Source organism: Oryctolagus cuniculus, chromosome 4 (assembly GCF_964237555.1).
Source record: "Oryctolagus cuniculus chromosome 4, mOryCun1.1, whole genome shotgun sequence".
In the NCBI taxonomy this organism is placed as follows: domain Eukaryota; kingdom Metazoa; phylum Chordata; class Mammalia; order Lagomorpha; family Leporidae; genus Oryctolagus; species Oryctolagus cuniculus.
In genome coordinates this window covers 51,676,497-51,698,908 of record NC_091435.1, presented here as the reverse complement: position 1 = coordinate 51,698,908, position 22,412 = coordinate 51,676,497, and the positions used below count along the sequence as shown (strand labels likewise).

The 22,412-nt window shown below is 37.8% G+C and overlaps 1 protein-coding gene across 9 annotated transcripts in view; it reads right to left on the bottom strand.

Annotated features, from left to right (window-relative positions):
• The window catches only part of EPHA6 (EPH receptor A6), a 1,017,309-nt gene that overhangs the window by 595,188 nt on the left and 399,709 nt on the right, over nt 1-22,412 (bottom strand). The gene's annotated exons all lie outside the window — the stretch shown is intronic.

Sequence of the window (22,412 nt, the reverse complement as noted above, 5' to 3'; positions counted from 1 at the left end):
TGCTGGTGCCGCAGGCGGAGGATTAGCCTATTGAGCCGTGGCGCTGGTGATAGGTTATCAATTCTAAAACACTCAAGGCTCTGAAACACTTGTAAAGTTTCTCAGGGTGATTTGGTTAGCTAGGACCCATTTATTACCTGGGACAGTACACAGTAATGTGCAAACTTTCCTGATATCCTGTATAGTCAAGATGTACAGGCTTCTGTGGGGTTCTTGGTTTATTGGTGGGCTTTCATTATCCATTGGCCTCAATACCAAACATCCCTTATATCAGCTGATTAAAAGGGGAGCCATGTGGTATTGGGATGTCCTCTAAAAGAAAGCATTTAAAAAGGTAAATATTTTCATAACACAAATACAGGAAAGGGGAGGGTTGCGGGTGGGAGGGACATTATGTGGGGAAGCCATTGTAATCCATAGCTGTACTTTGGAAATTTATATTCATTAAATAAAAGTTAAAAAACACACACACACACAAAATACAGGCTTTGGTCATCCTTCTGCTTGTTGTAACCAATGCAAACAGTCTAACAGCTTATTTGAGTTGGGCTCTTTTGCAAGGTACCAGTGGGTTTTTGCCACACCTGTAGAAGGCAACTCTTTAGAGCAACAGAGGCACAATCCCCTTTTACAAGTGAAGCTACTGACCAAGACTTTACTTGTGACAGGGTATACTAGTGTACCTATAAAGGGGTAGGTGAACAACTAGCTTCACTGGCCTCAATCACCTACAGTACAGACACCTCTCTTAAACAAATGGCACACATATTTTCAACAGAAGTATCATACCCAACAGCTAATTAACTCCTAAACTATGGACAATGCTGGACTCAGTTATTAATTAAACCACTCCACCATCTATGCTAGCTTCTCCAGTGCCTATGACTTCACACGTGCAAGACTGGGTAGCTCTCATATAAGAGAATGGTATATTTATCGATCCAGGAAGGCTGGGGAGAGTGGTGAGAAGGTACAGATGAGTATCTGGACTATTGCTGCCATAAAACCTGCCGCTGATGCAATTTGGTTTGAGATGGAGAAAAATCAGAGCAGCCAATGGACAGAACCATGGGTCGTATAGCTAGGAGTAGAATATGAGGATGGATACTGGTTGTTGGTACTAATTGTTGGACAGTATATTGAGGCCTTACATTGTAGATGGCACACTGGCAAGTAGAACAATGATCTACACTAGGAAAGCATCTCTGGAGAGCCGTGATATGGCCCAAGGGTGAGAATGTATATGTGGTCACAACACAAATATTGTATTGGATATCATGTATCCACTCACATTAAGACTGCTGCACCTAAAAACACGGAGGAGAATGCTTTGAGGAAAATATGGACCCACGCATCTGATCTGGACATGTGGGTACATAGCAAGAGGGGATATAAGAGATCCTTATGTTCATAAGGGTGGGACATAGCTAAAATATAGTGACTTGGTAAAAGCAACAACAAAATATCTGGTGTGCTTAGGTCTCTGGGCTCAGCATTTGACCCATATGTGATATGGATGAACAGAGCCATCCAATCTGCATGAGATTGCAAAGCTTATTACACTGACTTTTGTCAAACAGTAATGGACACACACTTGAATAGATAATGGCTACTGACCTTATATGAGAATTTCCTATAAAGAGAGCATATGAAACTGCCACTATAAAGGTCTCGAAATTTAAAGATGATGGAAGGGTACCCTCATTTCTTTGACAGTGAACAAGAAATGCATTTTACTGGACTTCCTGTCCAAGACTGGACTCAAATATATGATACTCAAATACATGGACTTTCATCTGCCTTATTATCCCCATGCAGCAGGGTTGGTAAAGAAAAAGAAAAAAAATCAGGCCTGTTAAAGCAACAGATCCAAGCCCTAATGGGTAAACTTTGGCTTGTTAGACTGAAGTTCTTGGAGAAGCATTTATACATTTTTTAAATGTAAATATTTCTTAACTTTAAAAATTATTTATTTATTTATTTGAAAAGGAAGAGTGACAGGGAAAGAAAGAGATATTCTGTCTGCTGATTCACTTCCCAAATACTGACAACAACCAGAGCTGGGCAAAGTCAAAGCCAGAAGTCAGGTATTCCATCCAGGTCTCCCACCAAAGTACGTGAGCCCTCATCTACCTCCTCCCAGACACATTAGTGGGGACATGAATCAGAATCAGAGTTAAGTGGAACAAAGGCACTTTTATAGGTGATGCAGGCATCTCAAGGGACAACTCAACCACTATGCCACAATGTCTATCCCTATTTATTTCCATTTATTTGAAAAGCAGAAAAACACAGAGAGAAACAGAGATCTTCCATCCCCTGGTTTACTCCTCCCAGAGCCCGCCATAGCCAGGGCTGCGTCAGGCCAAACCAAGGCCCAGAAATTCAATATAGGCCTTCCACATGGCTAGCAGAGACCCCAAGTACTTGAGCTATCATCAGTTGCCCCCAAGAGTGTGTTTTGTCAGCAATATGGAATTACAAGTGGAGCTAGGATGTAAAACCAGACAATCCAATATGGGATGCTAGTATTCCAACTGCTGAGCCAAATGTTCATCCTTTGTTAATAAATGTAAATACCACAGGGTTGATTTGTCTAGCCCTCATGAGTGCCTTGAGGCTTCAGGCACACTCCCAAAAAGAGAACTTGTCCAAACTATATAGCCAGGTGTTATTGCATTAGTTGGTAGAGATGGAGATTACTGCTATTTCAAATACCACAAACACTAAAGGAACAATTAAACAGGACTCAAATATTTTCCGTCTCCAGAGTGGACTGGATATTTCTGTCTATAGCGTAAAGATTCTCTGTACTACCTAAATTGGGCCCCACTGATCCTGTTGGATTTTGGACCTGTTGTCATAGCTTACTTCCTGCATGAGCTAAGGAAAATATCTTGGGGCACTAAAGTAAGCCTTGCAGTCTGGCATGCTGTTTCAATTTCAATTTCAAGAATTGTTGATAGGCCGATATTCCTGGGCAGCATGTGTGGTATGCCCCACTGCACTAGCTAACAGTTACTAATGCTATGTTGTCTAACGGAGATGATGTCAGAAGCAGGTTGTGACAGATGATGCAGATCTGCTGTTAGGAGAGAACTTCCACTTTGACCATGGCCTTGTCTAAATATGATCAGAGTCAGTGAACTCAGGGGGCTTCCATAGCCTTGGCAGCTCATGACAAGAGCCTAGGGTGATTACTGATGCCATAAACAAGAGTGTCAATTTGTTAAGTCAACAACAGGAGTCACTGTGCACTACCTCCTCATGTAGGATTTGTCCTTAGTGTGCTGTACATTGAGATTTAATGCTATAACTAGTACTCAAACAGTATTTTTCACTTTATGTTTCTGTGTGGGAGCAAACTGTTGAAATCTTTACTTAATGTATGCTAAACTTATCTTCTGTATATAAAGAGAATGGAAAATGAATCTTGATGTGAATGGAAGGGGAGAGGGAGTGGATAAGGGGAGGGTTGCGGGTTGGAGGGACGTTATGGGGGGGAAGCCATTGTAATCCATATTCTGTACTTAGGAAATTTATATTCATTGAATAAAAGTTAAAAAAAAAAGAAATTCCTACTTAACATTTATTTCTTTGATCCATAGCTATGGACTGATAATATTGTTATGCTCTTTCTGCTGGGGGTCTGTTTTCTTTTTTTTTTTTTTTAACTTAACAAATTTTAACTTAACAAATTGAAACTCTTGTTTATGGCATCAGTAATCACCCTAGGCTCTTGTCATGAGCTGCCAAGGCTATGGAAGCCCCCTGAGTTCACTGACTCTGATCATATTTAGACAAGGCCATGGTCAAAGTGGAAGCTCTCTCCTCCCTTCAGAGAAAGGTACCTCCTTCTTTGATGACCCGATCTTTCCGCTGGGATCTCACTTGCGGAGATCTTTCATTTAGGTTTTTTTTTTTTTTTCCTCCCAGAGTGTCTTGGCTTTCCCTGCCTGAAATACTCTCATGGGCATTTCAGCCGGATCCTCATGCCTTAAGGGCTGATTATGAGGCCAGAGTGCTGTTAGGACATTTGCCATTCTATGGGTCTGCTGTGTATCTCACTTCCCATGTTGGAATTTTCTCTCCCTTTTTGATTCTATCAGCTAGTATTTGCAGACACTAGTCTTGTTTATGTGCTCCCTTTGGTTCTTAGTCCTATCATTATGATCAATTGTGAACAGAAATTGATCACTGGGACTAGTGAGATGGCATTGGTACATGCCACCTCGATGGGATTGAATTGGAATCCCCTGGTATGTTTCTAACTCTACCGTTTGAGGTAAGTCAGCTTGAGCATGTCCTAAATTGCACATCTCTTCCCTCTCTTATTCCCACTCTTACATTTAACAGTGATCACTTTTCAGTTAAGTTTCAGCACTTAAGAAGAATTGTGTATTGATTACAGTATTCACCAAAAGTATTAAGTAGAACAAACAAAAAAAATACTAAGAGGGATAATATATTAAGCTGCTCATCAACAGTCAGGGTGAGGGCTGATCAAGTCACCGTTTCTCATAGTATTCATTTCACTTTAACAGGTTTCCTTTTTGGTGCTCAGTTAGTTGTCACCTATCAAGGAGAACAAGTGGTATTTGTCCCTTTGGGATTGGCTTATTTCACTCAGCATAATGTTTTCCAAATTCCTAACAGGGATCACTTTTCAGTTAAAATTTAAACACCTAAGAATAATTGTGTGTTAATTACAGAGTTCAACCAATGGTACTAGAATAAAAAAAAATACTAAAATGGATAAAGTATTACATTGTACATCAACCGTCAGGAAAAGAGCTGATCAAGTCACTGTTTCTCATAGTGTCCATTTCACTTCAACAAGTTTCCCCTTTGGTGCTCAGTTAGTTGTCGCCAATCAGGGAGAACATATGATATTCGTCCCTTTGGGACTGGCTTAATTCACTCAGCATGATGTTTTCCAAATTCCTCCATCTTGTTGCAAATGACTGGGTTTCGTTGTTTTTGACTGCTGTATAGTATTCTATAGAGTACATGTCCCATAATTTCTTTATCCAGTCTACTGTTGATGGGCATTTGGGTTGGTTCCAGGTTTTAGCTATTGTGAATTGAGCTGCAATAAACATTAATGTGCATACAGCTTGTTTGTTTGCCAATTTAATTTCCTTTGGGTAAATTCCAAGGTGTGGGATGGCTGGGTTGAATGGTAGGGTAGTTTTCTTTTTTAAGATTTATTTATTTATTTATTTGAAAAAATTTTAGAAAGAGAGAGAGGCACAGAAAGACAGGGATTTTCTTTTTTTTTTTTAATTTTTTTTTTATTTTTTTGACAGGCAGAGTGGACAGTGAGAGAGAGAGACAGAGAGAAAGGTCTTCCTTTGCCGTTGGTTCACCCTCCAATGGCCGCCGCGGCCGGCGCGCTGCGGCCGGCGCACCGCGCTGATCCGATGGCAGGAGCCAGGAGCCAGGTGCTTTTCCTGGTCTCCCATGGGGTGCAGGGCCCAAGCACTTGGGCCATCCTCCACTGCACTCCCTGGCCACAGCAGAGGGCTGGCCTGGAAGAGGGGCAACCGGGACAGAATCCGGCGCCCCGACCGGGACTAGAACCCGGTGTGCCGGCGCCGCTAGGCGGAGGATTAGCCTAGTGAGCCGCGGCGCCGACCAGGGATTTTCTATATATTATTTCACTTCCCAGATCACTGTTGCTGGGTCAGGCTGAAGCCAGGAGCCAGGAGCTTCTTCCACGTCTCCCATGTGGGTGGCAGGGGTCCAAGCACTTAAGCTATCATTGGCTGGTTTTCTCAGGCCATTAGCAGGGAGCTGAATCAGAGTGGAGCAGCCAGAACTTGAAACAGCATTCATGGGGGACATGGGCATTAAAGGCATTGGCTTTACTAACTACCCCACCAAGCCACAATGCCTTCCTCCTGAAATCTGCTATTAAGAGTCAATTGTTTTCCACAGTGAGCTCTTGATACAAAAGTCAATTATTACCGTAATTCGCATAATTGTCTCTTTTCATGTATTTTTCCTCTACTGTTGCTGTAGATTCTAGTTATAAGCTGCAAAAATGGTCTCGCAACATTCTACCAGGAGAATATTAAATTTCCTAGCATGTTCAGGGCATATCATGAAATAATGAGGGACATGAGATTGTAAGAGCCAGTAAGAGCCAGTGGAATGTAGAGATTCAGCTTGACAGGAATACAGCCATTTTGGACATAATCTCCATCTTGCACTCAAACCAAAAGTCTTTAAGATTCTCTCTCTCTCTAAGATTTACTTATTTGAAAGGCAGAGAGACAAAAGAAGGGAATGAGGTAGGTTGAAATGAAGAGGGGGAGTGGGAGGGGGTGAAGGGAGGGGGGAGGGGGAGTGGGAGGGGGAGGGAGAGGGGGAGGGGGAGGGGGAGAAGGGAGGGGGAGGAGAAGTGGGAGGGGGAGGGAGAGGGGGAGGGGGAGAAGGGAGGGGAGGGGGAGAAGGGAGAGGGGAAGAGGAGTGGGAGGGGGAGGGAGAGGGGGAGGGGAGGGGAGAGGAGGGTAGGGGAGGGGAGGGGAGGGGAGCGGGAGAGGGAGAGGTCTTCTATCTGCTGGCTCTCCCCAAATGTCTGCCATGTCTCACACTGGTCCAAAGCAAAGCCTAAAGCCCAGAACTCCACTCATGTCTCCCTTGGGATTACAGAGGCCCAAGCACTTGGATCAACTTCTGCTGTTTCCTGGCACATTCATGGGGAGCTGGATTAGACTCATAGAAGTTGGGATGCGAACCAGTGATCTGATATGGGATACTGGAGTTGCAACCAGTGGCTTAACCTGATGAGCCACAAGGCCAGACCCTAGCTTCTTACCCTTATCTGATGTTCTGCACTGATGCCCAAAAGTCTCTTATGGTTATTAATATTTCTTTTTTTAAAAAAGATTTCCTTATTTACTTGAAAGACAGCAGTTGCTATTCTAGTGTCTACTACTTTGAATTCAACTTTTTTAACTTCCACATAAGAGTAGCATGAAATATTTTGTCTTTCTGAGTTTGGCTTATTTCACTTGGCATAATGCCCTCATGTTCTATCCATTTTGCTGCAAATTATAGGTTTTCATTGTTTTTATGACCTGATGATATCCCAAGGTGTCTGTGTATGTGTGTGTGTGTGTGTGTGTGTATCACATTCTCTTTACTCATCTGTTGATAAACATCTAGATAGATTCCGTATCTTGGCTCTTGTAAATAGGATTGCAATAAATATAGGAGTGCAAATATTGCTTTGATATGCTGATTTCTTTTTTTAAATATATCCACAGAAGTAGGATGAGTGGGTCATTTGATAGATCTATTTCAAGTTTTTTTTCCCATTTTAATTTTTTTCTATTTTTGAGATATATTTTTAAAATTTACATTAGAGTCAAAAGCTTAATGCTCCACTAAATAAAGAATTCAATAAATAAAAAGTAAAAAGACTGTAGTTTGCAGGAACATAGACAAGGTCTATAAACAATAATCAAAAGAAAGAAGTCAATTTTACTCATGTACTGTTTTAAAATATTACAGATCATTGAGATTATATGCATGTTTTCCCCTATATTTGTGAACTAAAATTCTAAAAAGAAACAAATATATATACAAATTAATTTTGCTGCAAATATACTGTTTTGTCAAACTTTGCTTTAAATCTTTGCCAAATTTTTAGAATGATCTACTACTGTGTCCAATTTTATGACGTGCCCTTGTGCTCTTTGAATAGTGGCTGTGCTACCTTGCATTCCTAACAATACTGTATAAGTTCTCTTTTCTCTTCATCCTTGCCAGAATTTGTTTGTTTTACTGATTGATAATAGAAAGCCATTATGACTGGGGTGAGAGAGTATCATCATGGTTTTTGTTTGCATTTTCATGACTGTTATTGTTTTTAAGCATGTTTATATATATAATTATATAAATAAATATATATATGTAGGCCATTTTAATTTCTTCTTTGGGAAATGTCTATTTGAATCATTTGTTTTTAAAATGAATTATTTGTTTTTGATGTTGAGTTTTGTGAGATCCTTTCACATTCTGGATATTAATCCTTTGTTAGATAAATAGTTTGCAAAGATTTTCTTTTTTTTAGTGCATGTGTCCATTCTGCTGACTTTTCCTTTGCTGTGCAGAAACTTCACAAGTTCATGTAATTCCATTTATTTATATTTGTTTTTGTTGCCCTCACTTTCTGGGTCTTTTCAAAAAAGGCCTTACCTATAACAATGTCTTAAAGTGTCTTCCATATGTTTTCTTTTAGTAATTTCATAATTTAAGATCTTAATTTAGGATTGTGATTCACTTGAGTTGATTTTGATGAGAGATGGCAGGTTGGGCATCAAGTTTAAGTTTTCTGTATCCAGTTTCCCATTATTGAAGAGTCTTTCCTTTCTCTAATGCTCTTTTATCAAGATTCAGCTATTTGTATATATGTAAATTTATTTTTGAGCACTCTGTTCCATTCTGTTGGTCTGTGTCCCAATTTTTATTCCAGTACCATGCTATCTTGGTTACTGGAACTCTACAAATTTGTCTTGGTATCAGGTGTTCTGATGCCTCCAGCTTTGAAACAGGATTATTCAAGATTGTTTTGATTATTTAGGGTCTTTTTCTTATTATATGGATTTAGGCTTTTTTTTGTTTCTTTGAAGAATGGCATTTCTGGGTTTTGGGGGTAGTTTTATTGAATCTGTAAGTCACTTTGGGAAATGCAAACACTTAACAGTTTGTGGATATTTAACAATTCTCCCAATTTATGCACATGAAAGATCTTTCCATTTCTTTGTGTCTATGTGTATGTGTCCTTCATTTTTTTTTTTATCAATGTCTTAAAATTTTCATTGTAAAGTCATTCACTTCCTTGGTTAAATTTTCCCTAGTCATTTTATTTGATCGTTTATTTTTACATATGATGTAACTTGTTGGGGGGATTTATGGATAGAAGCATGGTCTCCAATGGCTGTGAGACAGTGGACCACCATGCCATAAAGCTAAATGAAAAATTGACCTGAGGCTAACTGGAATGTACCTGAACTTTATAAATAAATACTAGCACTCGGGGCTGGTGTTGCAGAGTAGCACCTTAAGCTGCTGCCTGGGAAGCCATACCATATGAGCAATGGTTTGTGTCCCAGCTGCTCTACTTCCTATCCAGTTCCCTGCTTATGCACCTGGAAAAGCAGTGGGGGATGGCCCTGCTATCCATGTGGAAGACCCAGGTGGAGTTACAGGCTCCTGGCCTCTGCCTGGCCCAGTGCTGGCTGTTGTGCTCATCTGGGGAGTGAACCAGAGGATGGAAGATCTCTCTCTCTCTCTCTCTTCAAGTAAATAAGGAAATTAAGAAAGTTGAATTCAAAGTAATAGACACTAGAATAGCAACTGCTGGAGACTAGGGAAGGCAGAGGGGAGGAGGATAGAAAGAGTCTGGTTAACAGGTACCAAACTGAAGTTAGACAGGAAGGATAAAGTCTGGAATTCTGCAGCCCAGTAGATGACTGTGGCTCAAAATAACCTCTTGTCTACTTCATGAAGAACTAGAAAAGAATAGACCAAAGTCTTTAAACAATTAATAAGGAGGTAGAAATGCTATACCCTGAGTTGTTTAATATATTATATACATATGTATATATACATATATATGTATATATAATATATACATATACATTACACTGTACCCCATAAACAAATATAATTATTTAATTTTTTAAAAACCACAGAATAGGAAATAGCCCAGTAAACCTAACTACCACTCTCAAAGAGAACAATGTCCTTAGAAAGATTGTCTCTTTTGAGAGGATGTTCCGTACATTGTGAAACTTTTGATACAAGGACTAATTATATTTATTTCCTATGTGAATTGAGGTAAATAAAGAACTTGAGCAGATAACAGGCATAATAAAATACTAAATGGATTATATGATATGTATTATAATTATTATTATGTAAACAGTATTCTTACTATAAATTAATTATAGAGAAAATGTCTGCAGTCTAGCATTTAAGATGCCAGTTAAACTGCCCACACTGGAGTACCTGGGTTCAACAGCTTGCTTTGGCTCTTGATTTCAGCTTCCTGGTAATGTAGACCCTGGGAGGCAGGGGTGATGGCTCAACTACTTGGGTTCCTGCCAATGACATAGGAGACCTAGAGTAAGTTGCTGGAGGCTTCAGCCAAGCCAGCCATGGATATTTTGAGCATCTGGGGAGTGAACCTGCTTATGGTATCTTTTATTCTCTCTCTCTGCCTCTCAAGTAACAAAAATAATTTTAAAATGATTATAGATTATCAACAAATTATAGTAATATTTACAACAATGTGACAGTTATTATATGGATTAAAAGGAAATAAAATAACAGTTTAGCATGAAACTTTCCATCTAACAAAAATCTAATTGTCTAGATTTGTTTCATGTTATTACTTGTCAAAGACTTGAAGCTTCTCATAAAAGCACAAAATCTAATCGCAATCTTTATCTAGCTGTTAAGAATGATGCTACTAGGGGCCAGCTCTGTTGAATAGCTGGTGGGGTGCTGCCTGTGGTGCCGGCATCCCATATGGCCGCTAGTTGGAGTCCCGGCTGCTCCATTTCTGATCCAGCTCTTTTCTGTGGCCTGGGAGAGCAATGGAGGATGGATGGCCCAGGTCCTTGGGCCCCTGCAGCCGCATGGGAGACCCGGAAGAAGCTCCTAGCTTCTGATAGGCCAGTTCCAGTCGTTGTGGCCATTTGGAGAGTGGACGGATGGATGGAGGGCCTCTCTAGCTCTCTTTGCCTCTGCCTCTCTGTGACTCTGCCTTTCTGATAAATAAATAAATCTTTAAAAAAGAAAGAATGAAGCTACTAAGAACTAGACTATTCTAAACTCAAATCATCAAGGCCTCGTGCTGATTGTGGGTGCTGATCTCAAATGGCTACATCTGATCCAAGAATGAGACTAAATCAGTTTCATCGGGCTGGCAGATGATAATAAAGAAAAAATGGCTTGGTTTATTAGGCATTAAGTGCTTCTTTTATCTCTATATAGACTCTTATTTATTCCAAGTTATTGAGCATCTACCAAGTATAAGCCACTGGAAGATACAACAGATATAAAGGCATCTTATATTTCCTCAAACAGCTACCATCAGGTACAAGAAATAGGAGTACATTTAATGATTATAACATTTAATGATTAAACATAAATGTGTACCCTTTGAAAGGAGACAACAAAATTCATAAGTGAATAGAGCTTAGAAGGAGATATATGGGTCAGCGCCGCGGCACACTAGGCTAATCCTCCGTCTTGCGGCGCCGGCACACCGGGTTCTAGTCCTGGTCCGGGTGCCAGATTCTGTCCCGGTTGCCCCTCTTCCAGGCCAGCTTTCTGCTGTGGCCCGGGAGTGCAGTGGAGGATGGCCCAAGAGCTTGGGCCCTGCACCCCAAGGGAGACCAGGATAAGTACCTGGCTCCTGCCATCGGATCAGCGTGGTGCGCTGGCTGCGGCGGCCATTGGAGGGTGAACCAACAGCAAAGGAAGACCTTTCTCTCTGTCTCTCTCTCTCACTGTTCACTCTGCCTGTCAAAAAATAAAAAATAAAATAAAAAATTTAGAAAAAAAAGGAGATATATGAAGAGATTATAATTAAAATATGGTTCAATATTATAGAATGGTTTCTAAGAGGTGATGAGCCAAAAGCATAGTCTTTAAGGAATAAGAATGAAAAAAAGCACAGATTTGAAAAATAATAGGACCTCTTTAGCAACTTAGTCCAGGTTGCAGTAGCATAGGTTCTCTGAGGGGAATAGCACAGCATGAGAGAGGAGGTACATTAAGCCAACACTGGGGAGTCCAGGTTAAAGCAATACACTTGTCTTTAAGCTCACGGGGACCAGTTCCCCACCAGTTTCTCTACTGTTTATCTCATGGCCTAAAAATAGCAAATACTTTAAAATCTTCAATATCTGAATAAATGAGTGAATTAATAAAAGTCATCACTCCAATAAATGGGAAATATGTAGCTATAATATTTGGGTCAGATCTGGACATTAGAAAGAATAAACAGACAATGGCATATTAGGGAAAATTTAAAAGGTTAGAAATTACAGTGGGAGAACTGAGAAAGAAATATTTTCTATGACTAAGTAACCATGCTTGTAAAGATGTTCTGATTTGGGGCCGGCGCTGTGGCTTAGTGGATAAAACCGCTGCCTACAGTGCCTGCATCCCATATGGGCACCGATTCTTATCCTGGCTGCTCCTCTTCTGATCTAGCTCTCTGCTATGGCCTGGGATAGCAGTGGAAGATGGCCCAAGTGCTTGGGCCCTGCACCCACATAGGAGACCGGGAAAAAGCTCCTGGCTCCCGGCTTCAGATCGGCACAGCTCTGGTTGTTGGGGTCATTTGGGGAGTGAACTATGGGACGGAAGACCTCTCTCTCTCTCTGCCTCTCCTCTCTCTGTGTGTAATATTGACCTTCAAATAAATAAATAAACCTTAAAAAAAGAAGTTGAGATTTATTTATCCTACTTTCAAGCTTACATATTAGCCTGTCATAGTTTCATGATGTTGGCAGAAGACAAAACCTTCAGATCATGGACAAATGATTTTATTACTTATACCTATAGGGTAACCAGAATATCAGCATTCATGTAAATTTCCTAAGTCCCAATTCCCTCAGAGATAGATGACACATGTTAACGTAGTGACCTGCATTATAGGAGAGTAACTCTGAACGTGTGAATTCTAAATCTTTTATAACAGGTGCCTAAACTTTGCATCAGAATAAGACATTAAATTTATTTTACTAGACAGTAAACAACTCAGTTTGCTCTACAGCAGAGGTGGGGAACCTTTTATATATCAAGGACCACTTGAATATTTATAACATCAACTTGTAGGTCATACAATATTAGAAATTTCACAATTAGCTTGCTATATAGATTTATTGAATTTTGATTCCCAAATGATTTTGTGGATTTTATATGCTGGAAGTTCCTCACCCCTGCTCTAGAGGGAGACACTATGTCTTCTGTCCAAGGTTGTTGTACAACATCTTCGAAAAGAGAGCCCCAAATTAAAACAGCTTATAACATATACCAGAACATGAGAGAACAACAAAGAATTGTCTCCCATTAGAAAAAGTCTGAAATAGGATGATTGTGATAATTTTATTCAAATAATAATCATATTCATGATGATTCCTGTACTTCTATTTAATTTTCAGGTAAAACATTAAAGTATATCAGGAAACTCTTTCGTATTATATTTTATCAATATTAATGGAAAGTAAAACAATTTTATCATACCATACCAAAGTTCTATCATGACCAGGAGGGAAATGTGGATATCTTACATGAGTAAATTATTGGTTAGAATTTGACATTTCTGGACTGTTTTTCAAATTTAGGAGTTAAATTCATAGAACTCAATATCTCTCTAGAAGAGTTCATGTTATTTTGACAAAAATCTGCTTTATAAATATTAACTCCAGCCTGGGCATTGTGGCACAGTGGGTTAAGCCACTGCTTGAAATGTCTGCATCCCAAATGAGAGGTGCTGGTTTGAGTCCCAGCTACCAGGCTTCCAAATCCAGCTCCCTGTTCATGTATCCTCCAGGACTTGAGTCCCTGCTACCCACATGGAAGACCCAGATGGACTTCCTGGTCAAGCTCTGGCAGTTGTGATCATTTGGGGAGTGAAACATTGGATAGAAATCAATCTCTTTCCAATTTTGCTCAGTCTTCCTTTTAGATCATTAAAAAACCCTTAACTATATTTATTTAGAAATATAATACATATGAACTCCATGAGGTGAGATTAAAATACTTATAAACAAAAATGATGAATTATGACTATGGCTGAACTAAAACATGAGAAGCAACATGATTTTTTCTGATTTTTCAACACAGTGGGAGCTTTTTTCCTTATATATATATTCTATAGATAATCTGATATGTAACCAACCTTTTGAAAAATAAGGTAGAAAAAACTTGGCCCCACACAGTTATTAGGTCTTGCGTAGTGAAAGAATTTAACCTTAACCAAAAATATGACTGGCCTTTGCCCTCAGTTTCTGGGAGGTGATATGTAAGTCCTTATAAAGTCATGCCTGACAGGAGTATCTTTGCTTGGAGGTCTTGGGCCAGCTGGATAGTCACAATATGAATTATGGTGAGGACTCTAAGCCAATCATCAAAGTAGTTGAGGGTGGGCTTTGAGTCACCAATACAACTGCAGGTGATGGAATGGGAAATCAATTACCTTAATCCATGTGTGCTACTGTAACAAAATACTTCAGAATGGGTAATTTATACACAGTGGATTTATTTCTACCAGTTCAATGAGCTGGCAAATTCAATGTCTGCTCAGGGTACTTCTCCATATTTTGAGATTCTCTTCCCTTCACTGTACCCTCAAAAGCTCCCTGGAGTCACCTGAATAAGGAACTCTAATCTCTAATCACATTTATGAGCTCCACTCTCATGACCCAGTTACCTCCCAAAGATTGTATGTTTTGGTATCATCCCAGTAACATTTGGAATTAAAGCTTCAATACACTACTTTTGGGGGAACATGGAGATTCAGTTCATAACACTATCCCATGTCTTTCTCTTGTCTGATTTTTTTTATTATTATTTGACAGGTAGAGTTATAGACAGTGAGAGAGTTATGGACAATGAGAGAGAGAGACAGACAGAGAGAAAGGTCTTCCTTCTGTTGGTTCACTCCCCAAATGGCTGCCACGGCCTGAGCTGCGCCAATCCGAAGCCAGGAGACAGGTGCTTCTTCCCGGTCTCCCATGCTGGTGCAGGGCCCAAGCACTTGGGCCATCCTCCACTGCCTTCCCAGGCCACAGCAGAGAGCTGGACTGGAAGAGGAGCAACCAGGACTAGAACCTGGCACCCATATAGGATGCCGGCGCCACAGGCGGAGGATTAACCAAGTGAGCCATGGGGCTGGCCCTGTATCTTGTCTGATTTTAATCTGAAACATTTAGCTGTGATAAACTGTGACTGTGTAACAGCTTCAGGGAGTGAACCTGAGGGTGCTCTGTGGAATCTCTAACTTGCAATTGGTTTCAGAGGCACTGAGGATGATCTGATGTGGACTGCATTCTGTCTGAAATTTCAGCGGCCCAAAATCTAAAACACACACACACACACACACACACACACATATACACAGTCAGAAAATATTTCATCTTTTTATGAACACAATTTACATTTTTACAAATTAAAAATTTTGATTTGTAAGATAATAAAGGACAGTATTCTATTTTTATATTATGCACTTAAATACAAAGGAATGTGTTTATACATTGTAATTTTATGAAATTCTAGAATGTTTTCCAAAGGCACTTTTAAAGTTTTCTTAAAAATACTAACAAGATTGATTATATATCAGTTGAAAGTATATTAATTTTAAATATATATCATTCCTTATTAAGGAATACTTAAAAATTAAGCATATCTTGTCTTAAAATAGGTTTCCCTGAAAATGTGTATAAATTTGGCCATTTTATAAATGTTAAAAGCCTACTTCTTTCTCATTACTACTGTATTTTATTCTTACACATTTCTTAAAATTTATTGTAAACTTAAGGAATTTCACATTGTGAAGTCTCTTCTCAGGCAATTCCCAATTAGAAATATGGCTGGTTACTGCATAGCCTAAGGATCCTCATTAGTGGAAATGTAATCCCTTGCTGCCTTGCAAAGAGCTGGAGACACCTCTACTGAAAAACGAGAAGGTCAATTCACCACAATGATTTCATCACTTCTTAAGAATACATTAGCAGCTACAGTAGTGACAGACATGCTGACAGATTAGAGACACTTACTGCTATCATGTGAAAGGAAAATTTATATGCCACTATCATTAACAAATGCTTATTGTATGTCTAATGAGTGCAAACTGCACAGAAGTTCACCAAGTCTCTTTCCCAGCCATGTGATTTTTGGATCCAGCCACAGCAATTTTTAGCCTCAGAGTTTCAGATTGACTTGGGCGGGCTATGTGCATCAAAGTCCTCTAGGTAGCCTGCATGAGAAAATATGTTCTCATTACTTCCCCTTAGCACTGTAACCTGGTGACAGTTCTTCTTTTAGTCATGGGCCAGAGGAAGCAAGCCAAAAAGCCCTGTCATCTTCTAAATTCACAGCATGAAGCTATAACATTTCTTTAAGCCTTCTTCTTTTATTTCTGTCTCCTACTGCCAGTCTGACTGTCAAAGTCACAGCAGGGGATAAAAATGAAGAGAATCATCAAAGAAATCCATGTGCTGAATTTCCCTACAGGAGCTTTCAGCAAGAGGGGTAAAAAAATGAAAGTGGCTACACTGACATTTGCCCTCCAGCAAAACACTAATAAAAGAGAAAAACAAATGTATGCTTGCCCACCCCTCAAAAATGTCCCCTGACATTATGAAACGGAATGTTTCATTTTTGTAATAGACAAAAAGATCAATTGCTAAAACATATTTTGCTGTGAGGGATTTTAAAAATATAAAAATTGGAAATGGCTCATAATATTCAGGTAGACAAAATTCAGTGTAAAATTCTATTGAATTCAAGGTGAGAGTTTAACCAAAATTTTTTGATAAAATCGTGTAAAAATGTTCTTCAAATATTGATTTTAAAACATATCATTAATGCAATAATGTGTGGTAATGAAAGCATTCAGATGGCCTCTATATAAAATCAGTATTACATAACATAGCATATAATAAAAGGAAGTTCACATTTTAATCTTTAGTTAAAAGTTTTCATAAAATTTTTGAAAAAAGATATACATTTTTAAATCTGAAGCATGATTTTATTGCAACTATATCTGAGAACATATACTATTTAGGAAATCTGTTATGCTATGTGAAAAATTAAATAATTTGTTAGTCGCAATTACACTCTTATAAACTTTTCATTTTGAAATAACTTTAGGCTTGTAAAAATTTGCAGATCATAGAGTCCTATATAATTCTCACCCAGTTTCTCACTTGTCAACATCTTACATTACCATAATAATTTTCTAAACTAAAGAAGCTGATATTACCACATTAGTGTTAACTAAATTCCCCACATCATTTGTATTTCACTAGTTTTCCAGTTCTTATTCTAGAGTTGAATCTAGGGTACCACATTACACTTAGTCGTCATGCCACCTCTGGTCTGTGACTTTTTTCTATCTTTTCTTGATTTTTATAACCTTTTTGGTTATGGAGAATACTGGCCAGAGTATCTTGTAGAATGTCCCTAATATGGGTTTGTACAATTGTTTTATTAAAAATGTTAATTTAATGTTTATTATTTTTAAAGTAGTTAATTGATTTTTGCTTATATACCATAATATAATATGTTTGGTTGTTTTTGTATGTTAATCCAACATATTTCTAGGTATATTCCTTTTGTGAACGTTTTAAACATTTTAAATTGACACACAGTGATTGTACATATTTATGGGGTACACTGTGACATACTGATACATGTACATGACTGTAATGATCAGATTAGGGTAGCTGATTTATCACTTGAAACATTTTTTTTGTGCTGGGAGCACTGAAAAATCCTCCATGACAGCTATTTTAAATACTTAATAAATTGTTGCCAATCATAGCTAACATATTTTCAAATATGATTAATATGATACATGTTTTTATAGTTTTCCAATGTATAACTGATGCATAACTAAGCACACAGATCAATAAAACCATATTTGTTTACTAAGAATAATGATGTTAAACTTACAGAAAAGATTTAGTAATATTTCTTCTAACAGCTCCATATCAATACAAAAATCATCAGAGTAGCTGATTAAGATGACATGTTGGATAACACACCTCTTATTGGGATACCTTGGTTGGAGTCTCATTTGCACTCCCAATTCCAGATACCTCCTGACAGGCACCTTGGGAAGTGAGCAAACAATGGCTCACAGAGTTGGGTCTCTGTTAACCATCAGGGAGATCTGGCAAATGGCTCTGTCTTGGTGAGGGCCCAGCTATTGCAGGCATTTGTAGAATGAACTGTCAGATAGGAGATTAACTATCTATCCATTGTTGAGCCCTTCAAATCAAGTAAATAAAGTTACAATATTCATTAAAAATCAGTGAGATTCATTCATTAAATCAGCACTAAATTAGTAGCACGTATCGAATGCAAACTTTGCATCTGACATTGTGCCATATAGCAAGAATATAGAAATAAATTTACAATTTCCTGAAGGATAATAGAAAGGGTAAAGTCAAGAAAGGAAATTATCAAGCAAACATAATGGGTAGAGACTAATGTCGGAGATGTACCTCAATCAAAAAGCCTACAATACTAGTCATCCAGAACTGTAAAAAAAAATGAATGTGCTGAAACATTATCTCTATACTTATTACATGCATGCCATTCTGTCTTCAATGATGTAAAGATATCTGTTCATACAGAACAGGTAACATCCAACACAAATTTTGTAGGATAAGTTGGTTCACCAGGAAAAAGAGCCGGGGCAAAGACACATACATGCAAAGGAAGCTGAGGCTTTAGTATGGCTGTAGACTATGATGGTTTACCAATGTTTTTTGGACTTTATTGAAATGTATATAGAAGTTCAGAGAGAATTAATTTCCAGACTGATTTTTTAAAAAGAACATGACATGATTAACATTTTTATTCAATATTTTATTCAAAGAGCAAATTATATTTCTCCCATATTACAAGTGCTTTTCATCTCCTTTCTAAAGTTGTTTGTGTTTAAAAAGAGTATTCTGGTTGTCCTGTATAGAGTGAACTGCAGGGGGAAGGATTTGGAAGAAGTAACTACAAAACTGAGTCTAAACAAAATAAAATAATGACATACGTCTTTTTCAAGATTTTTTTTTAAATTAAAAGACAGTGCAACAGATAAGGAAAGAAAGAGATCTTCCATCTGCATTTTCACTCCCCAAATGGCTAAAAAACTTCAAAAAAGTTCATAAAAATGTAATTAAAAGTCAGGTATATTGTGGTACAAAAAAGTTTTGATACATGCATAGTTTTCCCCTAATATGCATTTTCCATGAATTTTTCAAACTACTTTCAATTATAATTTTAAATTATAGCCTTCACCTAAAACAATGATTAGTAAAAATACAAAAGCACTTAGTTGGATTTATTTCAGCTAACAAAAAAAAATCACATTTAAAAAACTTTATTCTTCAATAAATATGGTCTGACATGAAATAAAAGACCTCTATAGTAGTGTCCCAAAAAAGTTTTGGAATTTCCAAATTTTTCTAATGATAATTGATTTTTTTTTGACAGGTGGACACTGAGAGAGAGAGACAGAGAGAAAGGTCTTCCTTTGCCGTTGGGTCACCCTCCAATGGCCGCTGCGGCCGGTGCACCGCGCTGATCCAAAGCCAGGAGCCAGGTGCTTCTCTTGGTCTCCCATGCAGGTGCAGGGCCCAAGCACTTGGGCCATCCTCCACTGCACTCCCAGCAGAGAGCTGGACTGGAAAAGGGGCAACTGGGACAGAATCCTGTGCTCCGACCGGGACTAGAACCCGGTGTGCCGGTGCCACAAGGCGGAGGATTAGCCTAGTGAGCTGCGGCACCGGCCAGCAATAGTTCTAAAGGGAACACTATCACATCATTTCAGGAACAGAGAACATCAAGAACACAATGTCTGATTTCCTAGTCTGTACATTCAGATATATTTTGCAAGACACATTGTGATGACATGTTTGCATATCAACATTAGACAATAGAGTGTTTGATGATCACTATACCTCTACGTCTTAGCACTTAAATTAAGCATTTGTAGCCTCAGAATCTAAAAGTTTTTACAAATTTAACTTTTTTCTAATAAATATATAATGAAGATTTTGATGAATTAAAATTTTTTTCTAGGAAAATATGACAAAGCATATATAAAGAAATTATACTTGAGAAATCTAGACATAACTACCTTATACCAAGCTATCCTTTTAGTGCTTTAAAAATGCTTTAAATACCTGAAAGAAATTTGTCACTTCAGCTTTCAGTAAATTGTTGGGCAAACACAGGTGGCATCAAATACATATGACATAGTACCTATCAATCACTCCTTCTCACTGGATGTCATACTTCTACTGTCTATGTCCACTGCTTATTAAGAGAAATACCTACCTTTGACAGACACTTGCAGCCATTAAAAATGCTGCTTATCTTCTGTTTTCCATTCAATCACTATTTATATAGACTCATCTAACAATCTAATATATATATATATATATATATATATATATATATATATCTCCCGTTATAATACCATTATGCTATAAATGAAGGGAACCTAATGTGTTGAATGGCCAGAGTGTAATATACCTAATGGTAAATTATGTTTTCTCTGTTGTACTAATAAGTTTAATTTAGTACCTAGCAAAATTTAGGAGAAAGCATATATTTGATTAGTTTTTGAAAATTTACTTTTCAGTGTCTACTTATTTATTCCACACATGACAATGTGACATTCTTCAGGTGATAATTGTTCAACTCCACATTTGTCTTTTTGCTCAGCTTTCTTCTGTCAACTGACTAAAAGCAAAAATATTTTGATAAACTAATAGTTTAGGGACTGTAGAATAAAATAGCTTAGTGTGCTATGATTTTATTTTTTATTGATTTTTTAAAAAAGATTTATTTATTTATTTGAAAGAGTTACAGAAAGAGAGAGAGAAGGAGGGACTGATGGCTACAATAGCTGGGGCTAGGCCAAGCCACAGCCAGAAGCCAAGAGCATCATCTGGGTCTCCCACATGGGTGGCAGGGGCCCACACACTTGGCCATCCTTGGTTGCCATTAGCAGGGAGCTGGATTGGAAGCAGAGCAGCTGGGACAGGAATAAGAATACAAGGCATGCCAGATTCACTGGCAGCAGCACTACCCAGTATACCACAGTGCTGGCCCTCTGTGCTGTGGTTTTAGAGGGTATCTTTTCATGATGACATTTTAGGCATGGAAATAAGCAGGTGACATAGTTTCAAGCCGGAGAACGAGTCAGTAACTCTTTAAACATCACCAAGTAAGGAAACATTCACCTCACTACATAGGAATTCTTAATAGAGGGGAAGAGTAAGTTATTAAGAAAGACAACAGATTGAGTGCATGATTTAAGTTTTCCATTTCCCTTACCTTGGTATTCCTGCAAAATCAGATAATAAAAATAGTAAAAGAACTTTTAAAGATGCCATTTGATATGCAGCACTTTAATCAATTCTCTAGCATTCTCTTTCTTAGTAATTTTTTGTATCTCACTGATCTGAAACAACACCTAATAATGGCAAGTGCTCATTAAACACTAATTTATGAATGAATAAATACATAGAATGGTTTAAAAACGGATAATAAATGCTCCACAAAGCAAAGGCTCTGAACCCCATAACTAATATAGATGTATAACTAATATATTATACATAATATATGGTTATAACTATAGAGTTAATATATGTGATATATAACATTAATTTAATTTATATATTATTAGTTTAATTATATTAGTTCAATATGCCATTTTAATTATTATCAAAGTAACTTTAGTGCCAATTTCTTTGATTAGCACAATATAATCCACAGGTTTTTCACATATTGGTATTGATATTATTCTAGTACCATATAACCACCAGATTTTGTACACTCTAAATTTGCCTAGCCTTTTTTTTAGTCTTTGGTGTAAGACATATCAGTTTTATTTTAATATGGAAGTCCTTTAAATTATGATTGAATCTATCAATCATACATACATGTCTACTCTGGTTTATTTGCTAACAAACAGCATGTGTATTTTAATGTACAAGCAGATAGCAATACATTTTGATCAAGAGAGTACCTTTCCTGCTTTTTTTTAGTAATAACAGTTCAGAAAGAAGAGAATATACTCATTACCCCATATACCTTGACTGAATGATAACTTTTCTAATTCTGTATCTTTGTTGTCAGTATCCTGGGGGCAGATTTCCTAGAACATACACCAGGATCTTGTTGGGTCAATGTTATTGCTCCATTTACAATCAAGGTCAAAGATGTTCTCTCTTGGGAGAATGAAGAAACTTTCTGTTATAAATACTGTTCAAAAACAAACATAATTAAGTTATCAGATTGTTATAATATTTCATTCTATTTTGTTCATATTACTAAGAAAATTGACACAAAAATTTTCTAATGATAATTATTTTACATTTTTGTTATAGTTCAATGGAATCACTATGGCCATGATGACATAGTCTAAGTATGCCTGGATATTTTTCCAATTTTATACAGGCTTTTGCATCCTTTGGGGATGCTGACCAGTGTATATATTACCTATACCTATGTCTATTTATCAATGCAATGATGTTCCCATCCATTTTCATCTACTATCTAGCCATGCATTCAATTATATGTATGAGGATAATTTTAAAAGTTCATGTAAAATGGAATTAAATGGTAGCTTTATTTTGGTGCAA